Below are 22753 nucleotides of genomic sequence, written 5' to 3' on the forward strand. Positions count from 1 at the left end.
CTGACGGAGGATGTGAATCAGATGCCTGGACAGTGAGAAGGTGGGAGCCTGCAGGGAGCTCAGGACTGAGGCTCATGGTTGGCAGGGCCCCACAGATTTGGGAGAATGTGCCCAGGTACCCCACCTCCACACCCACAGATCTCGAATTCAGGGCCACTGGGTGGCCAGGCTGAGTAGAGGAGTGGCTCTGAGGGGTGATTACAGGGGCTGGGGAGTGGGTGAGAAGTCACTGGCTGTAAAGTCTCCAACCAGCATCAATTTATTAGCCAATGAATGCACATCTATTTATTAAGCTTTTACTAAGTGCACAGGGGGCCGAGCTCTGGACTGAAGGTCCCCGTCAGAGAGTGGTGTGTCGGGGCCTCACTCTTCATTTGCCTCCAGCCCCATCTCCCGCCTGTGCTCATGCGGGGGACCTGCGTCCTGAGGTTGGAGCTAACTGCAGGGAGGGCTTTGAAGCCCACCAAAGGTTGAGGGACATGAGTTGGGAGCTAACTCCTCCTCTGGGCACCTGGCTCTCCCTGGGCCAGGTACCTCTCCCCAGGAACAAGATACAGACTGTGGACAACTCTCTCACACCCCTCTGCCATGCTCCTCTCCTCCTCCCCATGGCCTGTCTTCTGAGGGGGCTCGGCTAGCTCCCCCTTGCCCTCTGGGCGTCCTTTCTGACATCTCAATCCCCTAAAAGCTCTGGGAAAGGCTGATTCAATTTGCCTGAGTGACACTCTTGTCTGCCATTTGACTGCTTCCTTCCTTCTGGCATTTCCAGACCTCAGGGGTGGACCACTGGGGTGCAGGAATGTCCGTGCAGGGTCTGGTTTGGGAAAGGATGAGGAAAGCAGGAGGTGTTGGTGATGGGGGTCCACAGAGCTTGGAGAAACCTTGAGAGCTGCGTGGAGTCCTTGGGGAAGTGTTGGCTCACTTTCTCTGAAGCCGGCTCTGGAGTTGGGAGGAGATTCTGGCTGAAGTCCCAGGGACAAGACACAGGTGCTGTTTCTCTCAGATGCTGTCTGGCCCTCGTTCCTATGAGTGGTTTCCCACCTCGCAGGCTTCAGAAGGGAACTTCTGCTCCCGGGGTGAGATGGTGAGCTGAAGCAGGGAGCAGAGGGTTTCAGGGCCCTGAGTTCAGGCTCGGCTCTGGTCTCGGTCAGGCCCCCTCACGCGTGAAACGGGGAAAGTGAGGATACCAGGGTCCCTCCCTTCTCTGGGCTTCTGCGGTGCTGTGAATTCCAGGTCTGGGGTGTGCCTTCCTCATTTAGCTTGTGGAAACCAGAGAAAAGCAGGCTCACAGGCAGATGCTGTGTGGGGAGCACCCGGCACATGGGCAGGTGGTGCTGGGGTGGCCCTAGTGGGGCAGGGACCTGGCTTTGGGGAGCTCAGGCAGCTCCTAAATGGGATGGAATCCCCAAGAGAAGGGAGGTCACTCTGGACGTCTCTGGCGGGCTGAGAGATTAACTGCTATTCTCTTAGCCAAACTGTGATGCCTCTTTTCAAAAGTACAAGGGGCTCATTTGCATGCCATTTGCATCTCATTTAAACACCAACTCATTTATTGCTCAGAAACTACTGAGATTTCTTCCAAGCCCCTGCTTCTTGCTCTCCCCAGGTTGTTTCTCTTCCTCTGCTTCCTGCATCCTGCCACTGGTCCAGCCGGACAGGCTGGCCGGCTTGCGCGCAGCCTCATTGGGCCCAGCCTGGCCCAAGGAGCCCGCCCATTGGCTGTGGGAGGGAGGGGAGCCAACGGGGAAAGGGCAGTAGACAGGTCTCCAGCCGCAGCTGGGAAGGGTTGGCCGCCCCCTTCCCCTCCTGGCCCTGACCCTTCCCAAGCCTCTGGCTGTCCAGAGCATCTCTCAAACGTCTCTCAGGCTGCTGGCGGTAAGAGAGAGTGGGAGTGGGGAGCAGTCCTAACATTAATTGAAAATGGGTTTGCTATTCCCCAGGGAGGAAAAAGAAAACAGCTAAAGAATTGATAGTTTTGTTTTGTTTTGCCACCTTCGGGCTCCTGGGAGGTCTGCTGGGGAAGTCCTGTGTGGGAGCTGGGTGGAGGGCTTCTCTCCCAGAGGACCCAAAGGCTGTAGGTTCAGCGTTGTATTAATGCAGGAGGGAAGCTCCCCTGCCTCTCCCTGCCTCGTTCCTCATCTGTGGCTGGGCTCGAACCCAGCTCCATGGCAGATAAGCCTGCAAGGCAGGGCCTTAGAAACGGCTAGAGGAGGGGCTGAGTGGCTGGCCCAATGCCTTGCCTTGTCAGAAGTCAAACTAGAACCAGAACCTGCCTCTCCTGACTCCAACCACAAGGCTTTCAGAAAACCTCTGCGTCTCCATGAACTTAGAGACCTGATTCCAAGCCTGAGTTCTTGCATGATCACCTCGCCTCTCCTAAGTTGGGTGGGAGCTCATTATGGGGAGATGACATCAGTGACCCAGGCTGCCCTTCCCCCAGACAGAGAGGGAGCCCGCTGTCCCTTTACTCCCTTGCTGCTCTCCTGACGTCACCTAACTCCTGTCACTGTGTCCTGTCTCTCCTCCAGAGCCCAGTGTAGCTCTCATCTCTTCCCTGCAGCCTCCACCCGGGCCTGGGTCCTCTCTGACATTTTGGCCCTTCAAGGTACACTTTCTAAAATACTGTATATTGTTCATCAGGGGCTGCAAGATCAGTGAGCTTTATTATCCTCTCGCCCTGAGTGTAAGCTCATGGAGAGCAACGTTCTACAGCCTCCTCTCTTTCAGTCTGTCTGTCTGTCTGCCTGCCCCCCACACACACACACATGTGCACACGGCTCAGGCCAGGTCCTTTACAGCCCCTGTCTGACTGGCCAAGGTGCCTTAGTTTCTACCCGTGTGAGATGCGGGGATGCGAGAACCTACGGCTTGTGATCTGTCCGTTTCCTCGGGGAGCCGAGCCTCCACCTTGTGAATAGTTTGGTTTCCTGCCTGTTCCTGGAGCTGGGGTTGGGGGAGGGGAGGCTAAGGCCTAAGGGAGCCTGGCGGGGGGGGGGGTGCACCCCAGACTTGCCGGGGGGGGCGGAGCAGCCGCCCGGTTTCCCTGGCGCGGTGGGACGCGAGTGAGCGCTGGACCTGTGTGAGCCGTGCGAGCAGCTGTCGGGCAGAGCTCATTATGGGGGGTAATGTGAGCGGAGTGACATGGAAGATCTGTTCTCTCCCCTGTTACACTTGTCGCTCGCTCTCTTCCTCTGGCAGGTGAGCTAAGGGGTTTGATGGCCTGCCTGTCAGATCTCTCCATAACAACCAGGCAAACGAGACAATCGCTGCTCAGAGCACCTTGGCAGGAAGCCGCTTCTCAGCAGCCCGGGGATGGAGAGGGGACCAGCCCCCTGTCCCTCCCCGCCGAAGCTGCACGACAGCAGGGACACTTTCCTCTATTCCAAGAACAAGGAGGGTGTCATGACACTCGGCAGTCTTGTTGCCCGGACCCAACAGCCATTGGAAATGACTGAAAATGCTCTAGAGAGTCTGGTGGCAGGGGCCCTGGCCTCTTCCTCAAGAGGGTTCAGGTCCCACCCAGGGGCCTCACGGAGAGAGATCTGTGAGGTGTCTGGCTCCTCTGTGGCCTCGAGGCTTTCAGAAGCACAGGAAGTTAGATCCGGAAGGGCCCAGGTTCCTGAACTGGCCACCAGAATTGCCCGGAGGCGCCCTGGTACTAAGAGCCTGGGCCCCACCCCAGAGCTGGCAGTCACCTCTCCCAGAGCGCGACCCGGAAATCTGTATTTCACCAGTTCCACAGGTGATTTTGCGACAGAGCAAAGCCCCTGACTCGTGTCCCGACTTGGACTGCTGATGTAGCTTTGTCCCCGCCTCCATGTCACAGATGGGGAGAGGAAGGTGGGTGTGACAGTGCAGGTCATGTCCACGTGCTGGGGGCCTGCAGAGCTGGTTCTGGGAAGGTGACTGAGTGGTGTGCAGTGTGACACTGACCACACAGAGGGCACCCAGCCTGGGGGCCCGGGGGGAGTCAGAGCACCACCCAGAGGCCCACCTGAAGGGCTGGTCAGGGGTGGGGGCTGGGACGTGCGAGATGTGCTGGTCACACAGGGTGCAGGTGGGGCAGAAGCATACAATGGGGACAAAAGGCCCAAGAACAGTATCAACCTGCCAAAGACGGGGGGGGGTCTTGGCTCCACTAAGGGTTAATGCGAGGCTTACCTGGTGGGTTGGGGAAACAGGAGGGATTCTCCTGAGACAGAGCTGGGGCCTTGGCCGCAGAGGAGTCAAGAGGTTTTGAATGGGAGTTGGCGCAGGAGAGGAGGAGGGTGGCTGAATAAGCAAAGGCCTTCCCCCTCCAGGCGGGAAGGGGAGCTGACAGCCGTGGCTCAGCCTGAGCCGGGGGCTGTGGTGTTGAAAACCAAAGGAAAGGAACGAAGCCAGGAGGCAACTGAGCATCTGTCTTCAGAGTATGCAGTTCTGGGTGACATGTGCACAAATCAGCCCTGCTCCCCAAATCTCAGGAAGAACTTAGCCTGGTGGTTCCCGACCTGCTAATAGTGAGAGCGGTGATAGTGAGGGTGGCGATAAGACCTGATACTTGATTCGTGCTTTCCATGTGCCAGACCGTCAACTGCGTGCTTTCTCTGTGTCATCTCATTTAATCCTCACACGAATCCTAGAGATGGCTTTTATCATGACTCCCATTTTGTAGATGAAGAAACTGAGGCTTAGAGAGTTAAGAGACTAGTACAACTTACTGTTATCTGTGGTTGAGCCAAGATTTGAATCTGAATGTCTGGCCTCTGAGCCTCTGTTCTTAACAGTCACGTAATCTCCTCCTCCCTCTGCACCGTGCGCCCTGTATTTTAAAAGATTTTTGTCTACCAAAGAAACTACATTTATCAAGTAATAATTTGTTTTCCCATTTTTTATTAATCAAAGCCATGTATGACTGCCAATCAGGGGTTCAGATCAGCGTGAGATTAGCAGTGTTATCACACTGAGTTGATATAATTCCAGCCAAAAGCAAAGAAATGATGTCTCAGTTAGCAGTCTGTGCAGCCTTATCTTTGGTAAGTGTGTCGTTTCTGCTAGACATACAGGAGTATTAAAAATAGCTCCTGAGTCCCCATTACTACCTGTGGGAACCTGTGGGGGTCTGAAGACTGCAGATTGGGGCCAGTGGTCTAGATCTTCCAGACCCTTCTTATCTGCTCTGCTCAGGCCTCTGCGTCTCTGTGACCTGTTCAGGTAGCTTTCCTCCACAGAGCGGGCCGGAGACCCCCCTCTGTCCCCAAGAACCACCGCTGCCAGGGACAGAGTGAGCAGTGTGACGCCCCCTCCTGTCCTCCAGTGCACACAGACACACACACATGCACACACATGAACTCATGGACACAGTTGTGCACGCATCACGACCACTGAACCACCACCACCACCATCAGGAATGTGGTCTTGTAAATGGCCTCTTTCCCCAAATCTTTCCCTGATCCCTACTCGCTCCCTCAGACAGACACACGCACGTGCCAACACCACCTATCTTCCTTTCCAACAGAGGGAAGTTCAGTCTTAGTCTAAAATGTACAACGTTCTAATCTCGCATCACCAGAAATGTACAAAAGCATTAACACATGTAAGTGCGGAGGCTAATTCCTGACTATATGGAGTCTGAATTCTGTTTTTCACACCATAAATCTGGCACAGCGAACCCCTAAGCATCATTCATTTCCTGAAAGTATATTTAATACTTAGCATTTGTCAGGCGTTGTTAGAGCCTAAGGATTTATTGCAAACCAGGACCAGGCCAGCCAGGCAAAAAGGATGCCTCCCGACAGCTCAGATGCCAGGCTGAGTCACAGGAACCCCGGGCTGAGGGCCGGAGAGCCTGGGACCACCCAGGAATGAAGGAGGGACCACCGCGGTTCCTGGTGAGAGTCAGCAGTGTCAGAGGCAAGGGGCCTTTTAGGAAGGCCTTTCAGGTTGATGCCCGGATTTCCTACCCTTTGCTGCCCTCTGAGCCTCCCCAGTGAGCCAGAGTTCCAGTGGTCTCCTTGGCGATAGTTCTCACCTGGGATGATTACTGGTAACAAAGTGTCTCTGCATCGGGCCACGGCTGCCTGGGGCCATTGGTGGAAGGGCCATGCCAGGGATGCCAACAGGACAGTAGGGGCCAGAAGCTGCGAGCCAGCAGCCGGGTTTGGATGGAAGTCCTCCCCCTGCTCATCACTGTGGGTGTGGGCCCGACCTGTCAGCATGAGGGACATGGGAATCACAAGTTCCCCTTCTGTGTCATCACAGGGACATACAGGCTGCAGGTATCACCTGCTTTAGAGCTAATAAAGTGTTTCATAGACAGGATCAAATGCAAATCTCTAGCAAGCCTGCAAAGCAGGCTGTACAGGCATCAATGTCCCCATTTCCCAGATGTGGTTCAGAGAGGGCAAGCAAATCACTTATGGCACACAGCTAGTGAATGCAGAGAGGAAACTGGGACCCCACTCTGTTCTCTTTCCTGTACACCCAGTGATGTCAGTTCATGACGGAGCAGTTCCTGATGGCTGAGGGGACACACATTAGCCAGGATATCAGCCAGAGTCTGGGGGCTCGTATTAGTTTCCAAAGGCTGCAGTAACAATTTACCACAGCCTTTGGATGGCTTCAAACAACAGAAGTGTATTCACTCAGTTCTGGGGGCCGGATGTTGAAATGCAGGTATTAGCATCATTGCTTCCTTCCAGAGGCTCTGAGGGAGGATCTGTTTCATGCCCGTCTCCTAGCACCTGGTGGTCGCCCACAATTCTTCTTCCTGGGCTGGTGGCAGTCTCACTCCAACCTCTGTCTCTCGGCACAACATAGAGTCCTCCCTGCGTGTGCTTGTGTCCACACCTCCCTCTTCGTATAAGGACACCAGTCACTGGACTAGTGACTCCTCTAACCCAGTATGACTTCATCTTAATCTGCAAAGACCCTACTTTTAAATAAGGTCATATTCACAGAGTGGACATGAATTCTGGGGGGACGCTATTCAACCCAGTACAGGGCACTCCCTGGGGCTGATCTTGTGAGAAGGGAAATGTGGTCGTTAGGGGCAGGATGATGGTATGCCCAGGACTGGACCGAGGGCGTCCAGGCTTGATTTGGCCAACTGGGGCCTCCTGCTGCTCCTCTGTCTGGACGAGAGAATAAAATTGTCCCCGCTCCAAGCCACCCCCCCAACGCCTGTCCATCCCCAGCTCTGTCCTCCTGCCCCATTGCTGTCTCGAGAGTCCTGACATCCATCCACAAACACAGACATGCTAGGATGGTCGACAGCGTGATTGCTACGGAACAACTACGATTCACTGAGCACTTCCTGTGTGCCAGGGGCCGTACATGGAGCTTTATGTGCATCATTTCATCTAGCCCTCTCCGTCACTGTGTGAGTATAACACATTTGACACTTGCAGAACCAGAAGCGTCGGAAGGCCGAGTCATGTGTCTGAGGTCACAGACATAATAATGGGTGGTGTGAAAAGGATTCTAGCCCAGCTCAAGCTGGAACTGGGGGCCCAGGTCACTTGGGTACTCCTGACTCCTTTCCTCCATCCGTGGCTATTCCCTGGGGAGTGGACGGTGACCTGGGAGGACTGTGCGGACCCCAGAATGGAAGTGCTGGGGAGCGGGAAAGTTCTAAGGGCCATAAGAGGGGAATGGGGTCGGGTGGGGGTGGATTTTTCCATGCCAAATGGCTTTGAGCTATTTCAAGCCAACCAAGCTGGCATCTTCTTTCTCCCTTCCTCTGGGGCTGATGGGGAACGGGGAGAGGAGGAAATGAGGCCTCTAGCTCCCTGCTGTTTCCGTGGGGCCTGGAGTGGTTCCCCACCCTATTTGCAAGGCCATAAATAATCGAGATGTATTACTCAGGGATTGCCATGGTAACATCTTCAGGTTACCAGGGATGCAAGATCCAAACAAAAGTATTCTATTAAATATTTCCGGCCACTAGAGGAATCCAGCCATGTTACAGTGGGATGTGGGGAAAGGGAGGGGCAAGGAAGTCTTATTGCTTCTTTCTCCTTTCTGTCCTCAGCTTCCTCCTTGGAAAATTACAGCTCTGCTGGGAGGGCCCTCTCCCCCCATCTCTTGTTCCTGGGCTTTCCCCCTGAGATACAGGGTTCCCACCTGCAAGCCACATCTCTCACATACAACCAGCATCCTGAAGCCAGCTCTAAAACAGATGCCCCTGGCTCTCCCTATAAACACACCCTCTTCTAATTGGTTTAGCATTGAGTTGGAGACCCAGCTAAAAACCATTCCCACATACATCATCCTTTTAAATGGAATCAGCAGGCCTACAAGTTGCTTTTCCCCAGACGCCAGGAGCATGATACAGGCATGGAATGATGGCAGAGAGAGGACACCAGCGAGTGATACGTCTGGGTTAGGGCGAGTGGCTGGGGCCTGTCCTGGGGGCTGGACAGAGCTGCTCAGCCTGGATGTCTTCCCTGGAACTGCACAACCATTCTAAATGTATTTCTAATAACCAAGTGGTGTTTGTTTAACATAAACTCGCTCTGCCCTCCAAGGTAGCCCAGGGAAGTGCTGCGTTAAGCAGAGTTCAGGCGGTGTGGTTTACGGTTGTGTTGGCGGTGCCCAGGGTGGCCTCCCTGTGGCTCCGCCCCTAAGAGGTGGGGCTGGAAGAGGCCTCAAAGACCACCTTGTTCAAGGTGTGGGCATGCATGACCGGGACACTGCGTTCTGCACCGGACGCTGCCACGTTGTAACTGACTACTTCAAAAAGTAAAGAGAGATCGAGTTCAAGGCCTTCATCTCAGGAGAGGGGACTCAGCTGGGCGGTGATTTGGGGTACATCACCCAGCTAGGAGGGGCTCCACTCTTTCTCAAACCCGGTTTCCTAACCTGGTGCCCCTTCCCCTATCTAGGGCCCCCAGCCCTGGATGGGACGACTGGGGTCTGCACACAATCTGAGAATCTGTAGAAAGGGGGAAGGCAGGGGAGCAGAGGCAGACCCCCGTGTCTGTAGGTGACCTACCTCAGCCCACCTAGCCTGGGTGATACCTTGAGCCTCAACCTAGCGCTGTCAGCCTTGTAAACAAGGCCCTCCTGGGCTCAGATGCCTCTGGCGGACCAGTAGGCATTCTCGAGCACGCTGGGCCTTGTAGACTACTGATGAGCTGTCCCGCTCAAAGAGCAAGTGTTCTTTCATCTGGGGCCATTGTCCCACCCAAGTACCAGCAGCTTTTCCCCAGGGGGGGGGGTGGGGTGGGGTCAGGGGAGCCCGGTGTAGGGCCAGATGATGGCCACCTCCTTGGGCACCTGTGTGCTCCCACCCAACCCCGAGTTAGCATGTCATGCATTGTTTATGAAGTGTTTGTCTGGACTCAAGGTGAGCCGGGGAATCAGTGAGACAAATAAATAAATAATTGCCATCGGCACTGAGCGCAAGGGCCACGAGGGAGGGTGGCAGGGATTGTTTACCTTGGGGGCTTGCATATTTCATCACCGTGCAATCTCCTGACCCCCTCTTCCCTCCTCTACCCCCCTCTCCTGATGTTGCTGTGATGAGAGTTTCTATTATCCAGCACACCCGTTTGTAAGTCTATTTACGACCCAGGCATCATCGGTTTGTGTGTGAGAGAGAAGGCCCATCCCCAGATTAGTTAAATTGGAAATAAATTGGTTGTTAAATAAAAGCCCTCTGTGGGATGTGAGAGTGATGAATGAGGGATGGCTGTGCCTGGGGAAGGGAGGGGTGGCTTTCTGGATTGAGACTGTAGAACTGAACTGCCCTGGGAAACTTGGGTGCGAGTCTGGGATGGTCCGGAGGGCTGAGGGCAGAGAAAGCCTGAGCGGGGGTGGAGCGTAAGGGGGCCGGGCGCTGGAGGACGTCCTGGGAGGGAAATTGAGGGTGGAGGACTTTATCCCCCACTAGAACTGTATTTTATTTGCTTATGGCATACAGAGTACTTTTACATATGTTATGTCTTTGCTTTTATAACTTTGTGACATGTTTTTCAGACTTGACAGATAACGAAAACTCTAGTGAAATGGCTTGACTTGCCCGTGGTCATTGTCAAATGAAAACAATTCCGGACTTGGTAAGAAGGAGAGATTTGAGCCTTTCAAAAGAATGATTGCAAGGCAGAAAAAGTGACTATTATAAGGGGAGAATGATCTGTCCATAAGATCTGCAAGCACCGCAAATGTGGGGCAAACAGGGGTCCTTTTATAGAGAGCAGTAAACAAAGGGACGGGGGGTGAAAGGTGATCCAATGAGATGGTAGACCAGAGAGTGGTTCTCAGGAGCGGCTGTCCCAGGAAGACGGTGGGCCAAGTTCAGGGCCTGGTGGAGAGAGCGAGGCAGAACCAAACTTGGCTAAGCAGCATTTAGTTCCAGCAGGTCAGTGGGAATGAGCAGTTCCCTGAATCATTCGTGGCATAAAGGGAATTTGGAGGGTCTTGTCATAGGGAAGCAAGGGGGCGCCTGTGAGTCTTTTCTAAGTCATACAGGGAAGGGAGGTTTTTTTTTTTACAGCAAGCTGTTTTCCTGAAACACAAAGGATGGGGGATTTCTTAACCTTCACTGTTTTCCAGGCTCACAGGCTCAGGCAAAACCCAACATTGTCATCACACAGTTACACGTTGCAGCATTAGGACTAGAATTCAGGACACTGGGCTCCCAGACCACTGATGTCACTCCATTTCTCCATCCTCCCACCTCTTCCGGAGCTGAGCAGTCTTATATTTTTCTCTCCATCCTCCTCCTCTTAACACCTGCTGTTAAGAATAAAGAAGCTGGTGACAGCTTAAACTGTAACCCTTCCCAGGGATGTTTGTGTCTGACTAGGGATCAGAGCTTTAGTTTTGGAATCTGAGGAGAGTCCTTTCTGGGATTAAACTGTCCTGACATCTCTTTTCTTTCATCAGAATCATCGAGTCCCTTCTGCCTACACCTGAAAGGGATAATAGATCAGCACAGAAGATGGTAGATCATAAGGAGCTGGTTGATAACAGGCCATTGAATCAAAGAACCTCAGAGCTGGAAGGGATCTTAGAATATCTGGCACAACTGCCCATTTTACAGATGGGAAAGAGTGAGGACCAAGCAGAAGGGACACTAGCTAGACTTGATAATAAATAAGGATCTCCTAATTGCTCGTGTTATGGAGAGAATGAGGGGGGTGCCCAACTCTTCCTGGGCTTTTCCCCATCGGTGCCAAGTCCTGCCTCCCTCACTCCTTGGGTTAGAAATGGACCAGTGGCTATCAGACTTTAGTATGAATAACCATCACTGGGTGATGCTCAGCGTAGAAAACTGCAACTCCACTACTCTCCTGAATTATACAGGACTGGAGCCCGGGAAGCCATGTTTGATGCAGAATTTGAGACTCATGCATTTGGGAAACACTAGGAGGGGCCAAGGGAGGGATCTAGGTCTAGAAAAAAGATGGACAGAGTGATCCCCGGGTGGTTCTGCCAGCAGAGTCATCTGTGAGTCACTGGGACTGTTGGGCAAGCTTGGAGGTAGGGTGGGGGTGGGTGGTGACCTTTATTTCTCATCTCTAGGAGTTGTTGTTGATGGAAAGGGTAGCCCCCTTCCTCCCCCCTTGTTTCCTCCTCAGCCATCATAAAGGCAGAGCCTGGGGGGAGGGGAGGTGTTCTTCAGGGGATTAAAGACTCTTCCTTGAAAGGAAACAAATTCCTCACTAATTATGCAATTATTTTATTATGCAGCCTTAATGAAAAAAAGTACACACACCACTCAAAGGCTTACAAAGAAGGCTGCAGCCAGGACGTATCCAATTTAATAAATCCTCTCCATCCTGCAATTATTTCCTGGATTCGTTTTAATACAAGTCCGCAGGAGGACGGGGGACAGTCTCTGCTTGGCTGTAGGGGTGGGGGGGCAGGTCTTCCCCTTCCCAACCCACCCCACCCCAGCTGCCCTCTCCAGGTGGGTGCCAGGGCACAGACACCACTTATTCTAGACCTACCTCATGCTCCTCCTTCATCCTGTCATATTCCCAGGAGAAGAGCTGTGAGAGGAGAGTTGGGGGGCCAGAAGAGACAAGGACAGGCTTTAGATTTAAGGACGGGGTTTTAGATCATGAATCCTTTAGTTGAGTTTTGGCTTTGGTTCCATCCCCCAGCAATGCCCCATCTTCCATCTGTGAACCTGTCCTGCTCTGATTTGTGTTCCATTTCCTCAGCCTTCCTCTCAACCGGCAGTCGTGGCCCTGTTCCCCAAACAGTTGGATGATAAAATGTGGATGTGTGACCCCGTCAGTGTCACTGATTTTGAGTCAGGCAGGTGTGGGCTCACAGTTTGGCTGGGCGAAGCACGGGCTTGTGCTTAGCCTTGCTGAGCCTCAGTTTCTTCCTCTGTAAACTGGAGATATTAACACCTTTCTCATTAGGGATGTTGTGAGATCAAAGGAGCTCATGGGCCTTGAGGATATAGCCCAATGCTTGACACAACTGGTGTCCATCAATGCAAATTTCCTGCCACGGCTCCCCCACCTCTTTGAAGCCTTACAAGAAATTTCTTCAGGTGGCATTCATAATGGTGGGGCAGACACTGGGGCAGTGGAGACTTTCTTGACTCCTCTGAATGTTCCTCACTCACTTTATCCCCCTCCCCATGGTCTTGTGATGGTGCTGCTCTAAGGAGGACTTGGACTCCAGAGGGTAGGGTGGGTTGGGGATCAAGAAATGCCTGGAGAATCTTGTTTCTCTGTCCCTAAAAGAAGGGCTGGGCCAGGAGGAGTTCTCTGCTTGTTGCCAGCTCCCTCGCCATCGCCATGGAGACTGCCTACAGGCTGAATTCCTCAGCATCCTGATGGAGGCAAACCCAACCCTGCAGATGCTGCCATGCCCGGGTCCTGCTGGCCCTGTACACTGCCTGCCAGGGGGTGCTGGAGTCCCACCACAGCCCCTGCCTGCCTCTCCATGTTCCTTCACTGCACGCCGACCTGAGTCCGACCTTAACCGGCACCACCTCTAGGTGCTGCCGCCTTGCCATGGGGTCCTAGCCAGGCAGCCTGGACTTTAAAGTCAGATGGACCCCATTAGAAGGCTATTTCTAGCATTCACTAGTGGTGTCACCTTGGGTTAGAGTAACATAAAATTCCCAGACCTCAGTTTCTTCACCTATAAAAGAGACATGCTAATAGGATACACCTCTGAGCGGGCTGTGAGGGTCCTGCCAGGTGTTGTACAGGAAAGAGCTGTGTTAAACTAAAAGCACTGAACAAACGTGGGGGGTTGGTAGCACCAGGCTAGCCCTGCTTAAGCATCTGTTTCATGCCCATTTTTGTTTTAAATCCTGAACACACATTATTTCATTGGATTCAAAACACCATGAGATGGGACTTAATTTCTTCCTTGTGCCCATGAGGAAGTGGAGGCTTACAGAAGCTAAGTCAATTGCCTGAGCTTACCTCGCAGAAAGAGCCAGAACCTGAACTGTGGTCAGCCTTTCTCTATAAGAACCTGTAAGAGATCACTGTTCTTATGGACATAGATTCAAAAGGAAGTTTTTATTGAGCATGTCCTTAGAGGGGGCGATAGGGGACACTAGAGCCGTATAGGACACAGTCTTCCTTGACCTCAGGGAGCTTACATTCCATGAAAAGTGAAGCAGCCTCAAAGAGGGGGCCGGTGACAAGAGCCTTGTATGGAGACAGGCAGCATGAATTCAACAGGGGACCGTTCTTCCCGGGCCGGGGTCTTTAGAGAAGGCTCCATGGAGGGTGGGGGGCTTGGGGTAGGCTTTCAAAGAGTGGACGGGGTTTGAGGAAGCAGAGAATGTAGTCCTGCAGTCCTGGTGGGGACTTGGACCATCTGGAGAGAGCCGTAGACATGTGCTGAATGGCGGCACAGGGGAGGAGGGCTTGAATTTGGCCATGGGTAATTTTCCACATGGACCTGCAGAGGCTGTTACTGGCTTGACTCAGCGCAGTAGCAGATGCAAACGTGTACCCCAGGGTGTACTCAGACATGCACCCCTACGGCCCCGGGTTGCCTCAGGGTGTCTTTCTTTTCTTTGGAAGCCTGCACCGAATCGCTTCCTGCTGTGTCTCTATCTTCCCTTTGGAGCAGACAGCCCAGTAGCTTCCAGCCGGGACGCCTTGCTCTTCAGACATCAGGCTCCGCTCGATCAAACTTGATGTCCTCCAACCCTGGGTCAGAGGAGGCGGCGTGTGTGCTGCTGGGTCCTGGCACGCTAAGCTGGGGTCCCCCAGGGCTCCCAGAGTAGGCTTTGAGCCTGGCTGCCTCCCCGCCCTCTGAAGCCCCGTGGTGGGGATGAAGAGAGACAGGCTTGGATTTTGCTGGTAAAACAACCATGGATTTGGATAATTTCAGGACCAGGCAGGGCGGAGGGGTGAGGGTGAAGGTAATGCGGGCAGGCTGTGGGTAGCCGGGCGTGGGGCAGCGGTGGGTGTGTGTCCTGCTCACATGTCTGCACAGGGTGCGTGTTGGAGAAGACTGGGAGGTTGGAAAGTAGATCTCCCATCCCTCTGCTCCTTCCTTTATGCCCCATATCTGTGCCAGGCCGAGGATCCTCATGGGGTGAATTCTGCCTCCTCACCCGAATACTTTGGTCTTATCTCCTAACAGGGCATCCATGCATCCGGAGCTAGGTCCATCAGTAAGGAGATCCTGGTATAGAACATATACTGGTGGCAAGTTCCCTAATCACAACCTGGTCACTTAATTTGATGTGACTCAGGTGACCACATGAATCAGGCTGCCTGACTCACTTCTTGTGCCTTGAACTTTGGGCTTCTCAGTCCTCATGCCCTTCTGGGTTCCTGGGCAAATTCCTTTTCAGAGCACTCACCTTTCTTTGGGCATCTTCTTGAAGCCTTAGCTTTTTTTTCTTTTTAATTATAATTATTTTTATTTTTTATTGATGTATACTTGATTTACAATGTTGTGTTAATTTCTGGTATACAGCATAGTGATTCAGTTTTATATATCTCTATATATGTACATATATTCTTTTTCATTATAGGTTATTACAAGCTGTTGAATATAGTGCTGTACAGTAGGACCTGTTGTTTATCTATTCTGTACATAGTAGTTTATATCTACTAATATCAAACTTTTCCTTTATATCTCCCCCACTTACCCCTTTGATAACTGTAAGTTTGTTTTCTATGTCTGTGAATCTGTTTCTGTTTTGTAAATAAGTTCATTTGTGTCATTTTTAAGATTCCACATATAAGTGATATCATATGATTTTTGTTTTTCTCTGTCTGACTTACTTCACTAAGAATGATAATCTCTAGGTCCATCTATGTTGCTGCAAATGGCATTATTTCATTCTTTTTTTATGGCCGAGTAGTATTCCATTGTATATTTTTAGCACACCTCCTTTATCCAGTCATCTATGGATGAACATTTCGGTTGTTTCCATGTCTTGGCTGTTGTAAATAGTGCTGCTATGAACATTGGGGTGCATGTATCTTTTCGAATTGGAGTTTTCTCTGAATGTATGCCCAGGAATGGGATTGTTCAATCATATGGTAAGTCTATTTTTTGTTTTTTTTAAGGAATCTCCGTACTGTTTTCCATAGTGATTGCACCAGATTACATTCCCATCAACAGTGTAGAAGGGTTCCTTCTTCTCCCCACCCTCTCCACCATTTATCATTTATGGACTTTTTAATGATGGCCATTCTGACCGGTGTGAGGGGATACCTCCTTGTAGTTCTTCAGGTCCCTGATTTCCATTCTAGGCTCTCCAATCAAATGTCCTTGCCCATCCTGGCCCCTGCACGCAAATGTACTCCAGGATTACAGCCTCTACTTCCTTTCCCACTCCTGGGCGCTTAGAGCCTCTGTCTTGGTCGAAGGCTGTTTCTCTCTTTCCCCTCCCTCCATCACCTTTTTGAACATGTCCCCTTTTCTCTTCTCCTACTGGCTTTTAGTCTTTCTCCTCCTGCATTTTGGTGGCCCGGCAAGGCCTTCCTACCTTCTCTAGACTCTGAAACAGTCTCTACATTATTTCACTCCCCAGCCGCCCCTCCTCCCATGAAGTTTTCTTTAAAACATCTGGAGTCTCCATGAGCGTGCCCCTTTTGGAGATAGCTAGATTGATAAGCCGACCCCTTCCAGAATGTGAATATATTATGCCAGTGGTGACACACTTGTAATTTGGCATGGCCCTTCTGAAGCTGTGTCTTAACCCACGAAATGGTGAGCATTCCAGCCAAAAATTTAAAACCGTGGTTCAAGATTCTTGGGAAGGACATCTTTCTGAAACAACTTGTATTTCAGATGATCTTAATCTCAGGGAGGGTTTCAGATTAGGTCTACCATCTTGGTCGCTCTCTGTTTCTCCTTTTGTCTGCCTTTGTCCTCCAATTTGCCTCTGAACTTTGTAATTTTTAAAAAAATTTTTTTAGTGGAGGTACTGGGGGTTGAACGCAGGACCTCATGCATGCTAAGCAAGAGCTCTACACTGAGCTATTACCCTCCCTCCTGACCCTGAACTTTGGACTAGAACTAGAGTGCAGCCTATAGGAAGCACAAGGGGTGTGGCCCACATTGTTCGCACCCACCTTTCCACGGAGTAGTCAGAACTCTTGGCACATCCACTTCCTGCCTCTTTACCAATCACCTTCTCGGATACTCCTGCCAGGGAGAAGGGATGGCTCATCAGATACCTAGGGTTGGATTCATAGACCTCTCTAAACCTCCCAGGGTACACTGATCCTCAACCTTTTCTTTCTGTGCTCCCTTCCATCCAGCTTTCTGTGGGCCCCACCATGGTAGAAACCAGAGCCGCCCCTCCCTTTTCCGAGAAGGCCATTTGCGTGTTTACAGGCATTCCGTTATTACAGTTATCACTTCCAGTAAATTTTAAAGACATAAAAAACTGCAAGAGTATTGTTGGGAGCCTATTTTATTGCTATGGCTTTAAAACAAACAAAAATAGTAATTCCATTAGTAGTTGAAAATCACAGGAGCACCGTATCGTTGAGTATAAATTTACTGCTACGGTAACCGTGTGCCGCAAAGATAATAAACGCAATTGAAGAGCAGTTATTGGCAGGCGGGGTGGACGGGAGACAACACGTCACACTTGCAGGGCCACCTGGGGACTGCGGTGGGGGATTTTTTTTTAGTGTTCTGAGAACCGTGTAGGCTCCCCTGTACACGGAGAGGGCTGTGGGGGGTGGGGAAGGTAGGAAGAGCTCTGAAACCAGACCCATCCTGAGTGGAATCCCTGCTCTGCCCATTTCTAGCTGTGGAAAGCAGAGCAGTTCACGTGGCCTCATCAATAAAACCGGGATAATTCTACCAGGTTGCAAAGATGAAATGTGACACAAAATGTAAAAGTTCTCGTAAACTGCTCACCCATAAATTCCATGAAGGCAGGACCCCTGTCTGTCTGATTCTCCACTTTATCCCTCATGCTACCTCTGTGCCTCGTGCCTCGCCTGTAGTAGGTTTGAATGTAACTATCATTGTAATATTTTTGTTGCTGTTATAAATTTTTTTTTATTACATCACTGGTAGGATTTAATCAAAAGCCTTTGATCTAGTTAATCCCCATGCCTCCTCTTCTACCTCAACCAGCAACCCATCCCTCCCAGTCCAGTGCCCTGGAGGGTAAGGAGAAACCAGCAGAGATCCACAGGGTAACCAGTCAGGAAATCAAAAGAAGGCTTGAATGATAAAACCTAAAGGGCTTGCCTACCAACCCATGAGATGGATGAGCTACGAGTATGTATATTTTAACCTTTTGGCAAAACGTTTCTGAAGCAAATTATAATACCTGATTTAATAGCGAGGCTCCCAGACACAAAGCATGTCTCAGAGAGGCCGGGGATTTGTTGTTTGATTTATAGGGAATAGTTTTGGTGTAAATGTTTATTACAGTCAAGTTCTCTTTAAAGGTGATATATGGCGTTATTCCACATTAGCATGGAAAGTGGCGTCTCCGGATCTCCCAGATCGCACCGGGTTGGAGCGCCACATCTTCCACGCCTGGCAGACCTGCCCTCCACCGTCTCAGCCTGCGGCACCTCGGGCACTTTATCAACTTTATGTCTCAATTGTCACACCTGCACAGCTCCCGGCAAGCATTACACGTTCTCCATTTGCACTTTTTTTTGGCATTGTAGGTGACCTCCTGCTTTTTGGATTGTTAATTCTATTTCTTGGCGAGAGCTGAGCATGTGTAGCCAACCAGGGACCTCAGTTTCCCTACCTGTAAGATGAGAAGTGAAGAAAACCGTCTCTGCCACTACCTGGCCTCTTAAAAACAGGTTTCCTGCGCCATCTTCCTCCCTACCTCCAGGGCTGGGCGCAGTACCTGACATTTGGCCGTGTTCCCTCATCAGCTTTGGATGGACGGGATGAGTGGATGGGATACTGAAGGTAACAAAGACCAGCATAGCTTGTTTCCTAGACATTCGGAGAAGGGGGTTCTATTAAATCTCAATGAGACTTCTTTCTCTTTTCCTTTCCCTGGCTGGGCCCCTTTGCCTTCAGATATGCCAGCTGATTTTGCTTCTAAACCCTGATGCTGTTGTGAGCTTCGATCCCTGCCCCATACCTCCCCAGGCTGCCCCTCATTGTCTGCTTTTGAACCCCATCCCTCGTGGATGGAATTGGCAAACACTATATAATTATATTGGAAATCACAGGTTCCCAGAGATGGGGGAATAATTATGCTTAATAGGAATAAAATGAATTCCCAGTTGCCCTCTTCAGGGTGGATGACAGTCCGACCCTATATTTACCTTGTAATGATACGGCAATTACCATCTAATAATTACCCTGCTGGCTGGCACCTGCCCAGCCATTAATTGGTTAATGGCCATCATGCCATGCAGGGAATTGAGGAATACGCCTGTTCCTTAATTTCCATAACTTAAAAATCTTCAGCAGAATGGGGGAGGCTCTGAGGAGACAGTCATGTGGGGAACGGGATGGAACAGTGATGCCTGCAAAAAGGATCTGGGTTCTTAGTTGAGGGTCTTTTCCCCAGGAAGGCATATCCAGCCTTCCGGGGGTGTTGGCAAGTGGAAAATACACAGGAGGGAAATCCACTGAGGTCAGAATGACCCCCCTCACTCCCATATTTATGGCAATGAAAGGACCAGAGATGTTGGGGCAAGTAATAATTACAGACCAAATTAAATCCCATTGGGGCCCTTCAGCCTTAATTAAATCATTTGTTCATCCAGTCTGTTTATCAAGCACACACGTACAGCAGTGCATTTCCAGGCTCCTTGGTGCCCACTGATCTTGATTTTCTCTGAACCTCTCCCTCAAGGCTTCACTGGCTAAATCTGTCTTGTGTGGTCTCCTCGTGGTTCCCAGAGTCTCCGTCTGGCCTCGGGAAGCAGATCAGGGGCTTTCTTAGGGCAAACACTCCTTTATAGTCTCTTTACAAGTGCAGAGCAGGCACTTAGAATACGTCATGAATGGCAGGTAGCAAGACAGTGGTGTAGAGGAAAAGTGCATGAGTTTTGGAGTCGGCTGGACCTGGGTTCAGTTCCCAGCTATGTTACTACTTAGTTGTAAGACCCTGGACAAATCCCTTATCTTCTCTAAGACCCCCAAAGTGGGACTAATAATGATTGGTACAGGGTGCCTGTCCTCCAATACATAGCTGACACCAAAATGGTTCCTAATATTATAATATGTGCTATATATTACATTTGCATATTAATGCCTATTATTGTATATACATATGAAAAATATTTGGAAATGTGTATATATGGATATATATGTGTATCTAGCTATAAAACAGGGTAAGCATTTTGCTCTCCTCTTTTTCTTGGGAGCAGAGGTAATGGCGGTTGGAGTAAGTAACTGTGGATTTGTTTTGTGGTTAATTTTTCTCTGACCTGAGTGGCCCAATACACTGCCTCAATCTAGAGCATCACTGGAGAAAATTCAAATCCCGCTGGGGGAAACGACACTGATGGTGCTGTGCAGTACAGCTTTCCCACGTGTTATTCCATTTAATCCTCATGCTAACTCTGCAAGGGGAAGAAATATTGCAAAAGACAGAATGCACTGGGCAATTAAGGAGATGATTTTATTAGGGCTCTTTGCAAAGGGGAGAATGCTCGTTAATGAAGAGTGTCTCAAAGAAGTGGAAGGCGGCCTGGGGTTTTATAGAGGCAGGTAAACAAGGGAGCCATCAGCAGGTCTTATGGGGTCCTGAGGAAGGCCTGAGGTGGGTCTTATCTAAGAATGTAAGAGAGCAGGGTGGACTTTTGAGGCTAGTCGTGGCTAGGAACACAAAAGGGTGGTGGGATTTCTCAACCTGAGGGAGCACAGGGCTCAGATCAAGTTCAATATTGTCAATATCATCTTGATGTTTGTAGTGGAGTAAATGAAAGATAATAGGAGAGGTTGAGTACCTTGTCCAACATCTCACCACCAGTTTGAAGTGGAGCAGTCTCAGAATCCCAGCCTGTCCGGACCCAAAGCTGCCATCTTGGTGCAGTTGTGTTGGCATTTTCTTCATTCACTGATTCCTTCAACAAATACCGATACACTGCTAGGTGCCAGGAACTGTCCTAGGTGCTGGGAAACTTCAGTGAAGAGACACTAAGGGCCCTGACTTTCGGGAAATTACGTATGAGGGGGGAAGAGAGACATTGATGAGGATTTAATTTGAGATGGGGGTTAAGTGCTCCAGGGGAAATAAAACAGGGTGATGTTACGGAGAGTGACTCAAAGTGGGGCAGGCTTCTCTGAGAGGTGGCACGGAGGAACCGGCCATGCACACAGCTCAGGGATGTGGATGTGAGGCAAGAACGTTCTAGGAAGAGGGAACACCAAGGGCAAAGGCCCCATGGGAATGAGCTTGGCTTGTTTGAGGAACAGTCAGCAGCCACTGAGCTGATGGGAATGAGGGCGGAAGAAGGTAAACAGAGGTCAGAAGTTTCGGAGAGAACCAGATCAGGAAAGGACCTGTGAGACCTGATGAAGTCTTTGGATTTTATTTGCAGTATGATGGAGGAAGCCATTGGCAAAATGACACAAACCACTGGGCAGTGTTCGGAGAATGCTTAGAGTGCAAGCATTGGTGAAACGGCCAGAGAAGGGCGTCCTTGGCCCTCCAGCAGTTGGGTTAACCTGTCAGCCATGTGCTGTCCCCACTCCTGGGCGTGAACCTGCTCACTGTGAGGATGGAAGACAGTCATCCTCTTGCCCACAAACCCGGGACCACCTGCAGCTGGGCCTTGGCCAGCTTACCTGACCATCTGACTCTGTACCTCACTGCTCAGTGTCCAAGTGTGCTTACCTTATCATTTACCCGCATTTTGCCTTCTGCAGTGAAACATGATGCCCCTCCTCCCTTAGACGTGAGGAGTCACAGGGGTTGTGTGCTGGGTCCAAGATCCCACAGCTAGTTCATGAAGGAAACCAGGTTTTGTGATGACTAGGCTGAGCATCCCCGAGCATCCCCGACCACCCCACCCCCAGCTTGGGTTACAGAGACTTCAGAACAGGCTTACACAAGCATGTCCAAGTGAATCCTAAAGCCATTTAGAATAATGTATGGAACTATGCGCTGTTGGGTATTTAGTGGTCTTTCAGGCCACTGCCTATGAGCTGTCCGCTGTGATCTACAGCCAGCCGCTATTATCTGCTATTAGCACTGCCCTCTATTAGAAACTATTAGCACTTACCAACTATTAGCCACCATTAGCTACTATTATCACCCGGCTCCTATTATCCATTATTAGCTGCTCTTATCAACGATCCACTATTATCCACTATCAGCTTCTATTATCGTCAGCCATTATCCAGTATCTTCCATTTGTTATCTGCGATCCACTCTCAGCTACTCTCTATTATCAGTGCTGTGCTCCCATCTATCAGCTACTTTTCATCCTCTACCATCTATAGCTACCTACCATCTAACAGCCACTGTCTATTGTTTAGCATCCATCAGCCATCATCCGGCTATCACTTTCCACCTGTCCTTGATACTAAGCTCATACACAGTAATTAATAGCCATTAGAAATCTCACAGAGGCCCCTCTGGGGTGAGAGCTTCATGTCTGCCGTGTAAGTTTTGAGAGAGAGTATTCATGGTGGGTTCCTGTGAATTCACAGCCAGGACGACGTAGACCCTCCCTACTGCTCCCAGCATCCCTAGCTGGTGTCCCCATGAGACTCCTGGCTACCACGTCACAGATTGGCAAGGGAAGGTGGGGAGGCTTTGACAGGAAGAGTCAAAGGTCCACCCAGAGAGATGTAACTTTAAAGACACACATTTGGCTTGACCAATTAAAACCTGCATGAGGTAGAGTGTCTGGTCCCGGGGGACTAAGAATTCAGAAATAAGCCCAAGGACGAGACAGATCAAAATGGACTGCCTTACCTGTTCCTCATCCCCAAACATATGCACGACCAGGTGTACCCGAACAGACAGCAGAAACAAACATGGGAGCATGCGCTAAGAGGCAGCAAAAAGGTGAAGATGCTGGATGAGGGAGGGCAGGAAGACCTCTGCTGTCACGGAAGCAGGTGGGTGGAGGGCTTCTTCCTGGGAGGCCTGGGTGCTGCCCGACCCCAGGATGCCTGTCTCAGGAGGCGGCTGGTGGTGTGGAAAGCCCCGGACAGGTGGTCAGGTTGTACGAGTTAAAGTCCTAGCTTTAAAGCCACACTAGTGGTGCAGCCTTGAGTGAGTCGTTTTACCTTGGGGAATCCATGAAGGTGTGCACATGAAATAGGTTGCCAGGAGAGACAATCCCGGGGACGCAGAGAGGGGCAGAGCCTCGGCAGGTGCCACGGGAGTTCATCTGCTCAGAAGGGCCCCCCT

At 50.8% G+C, this 22753-nt stretch overlaps 2 long non-coding RNA genes across 7 annotated transcripts in view; both read left to right on the top strand.

The window, feature by feature from the left end:
- LOC116661080 overlaps positions 1-22753 on the top strand; it is a 261277-nt gene that overhangs the window by 210739 nt on the left and 27785 nt on the right. For 5 of the 6 annotated variants that reach the window (XR_004316827.1, XR_004316825.1, XR_004316826.1 and 2 more), the window contains one exon: positions 9961-10040. This is a non-coding gene — a long non-coding RNA (uncharacterized LOC116661080). Of the gene's footprint in view, positions 1-9960; positions 10041-10536; positions 10760-22753 lie in introns of those variants that run through there. The other variant, XR_004316828.1, reaches the window with a different exon arrangement.
- Positions 1744-7592, top strand: LOC116661081. Its single transcript, XR_004316829.1, has 3 exons — positions 1744-1875; positions 2529-2605; positions 3199-7592. It is a non-coding gene; the product is annotated as an uncharacterized LOC116661081 (long non-coding RNA).

Source organism: Camelus ferus, chromosome 33 (genome assembly GCF_009834535.1).
Source record: "Camelus ferus isolate YT-003-E chromosome 33, BCGSAC_Cfer_1.0, whole genome shotgun sequence".
Lineage (NCBI taxonomy): Eukaryota > Metazoa > Chordata > Mammalia > Artiodactyla > Camelidae > Camelus > Camelus ferus.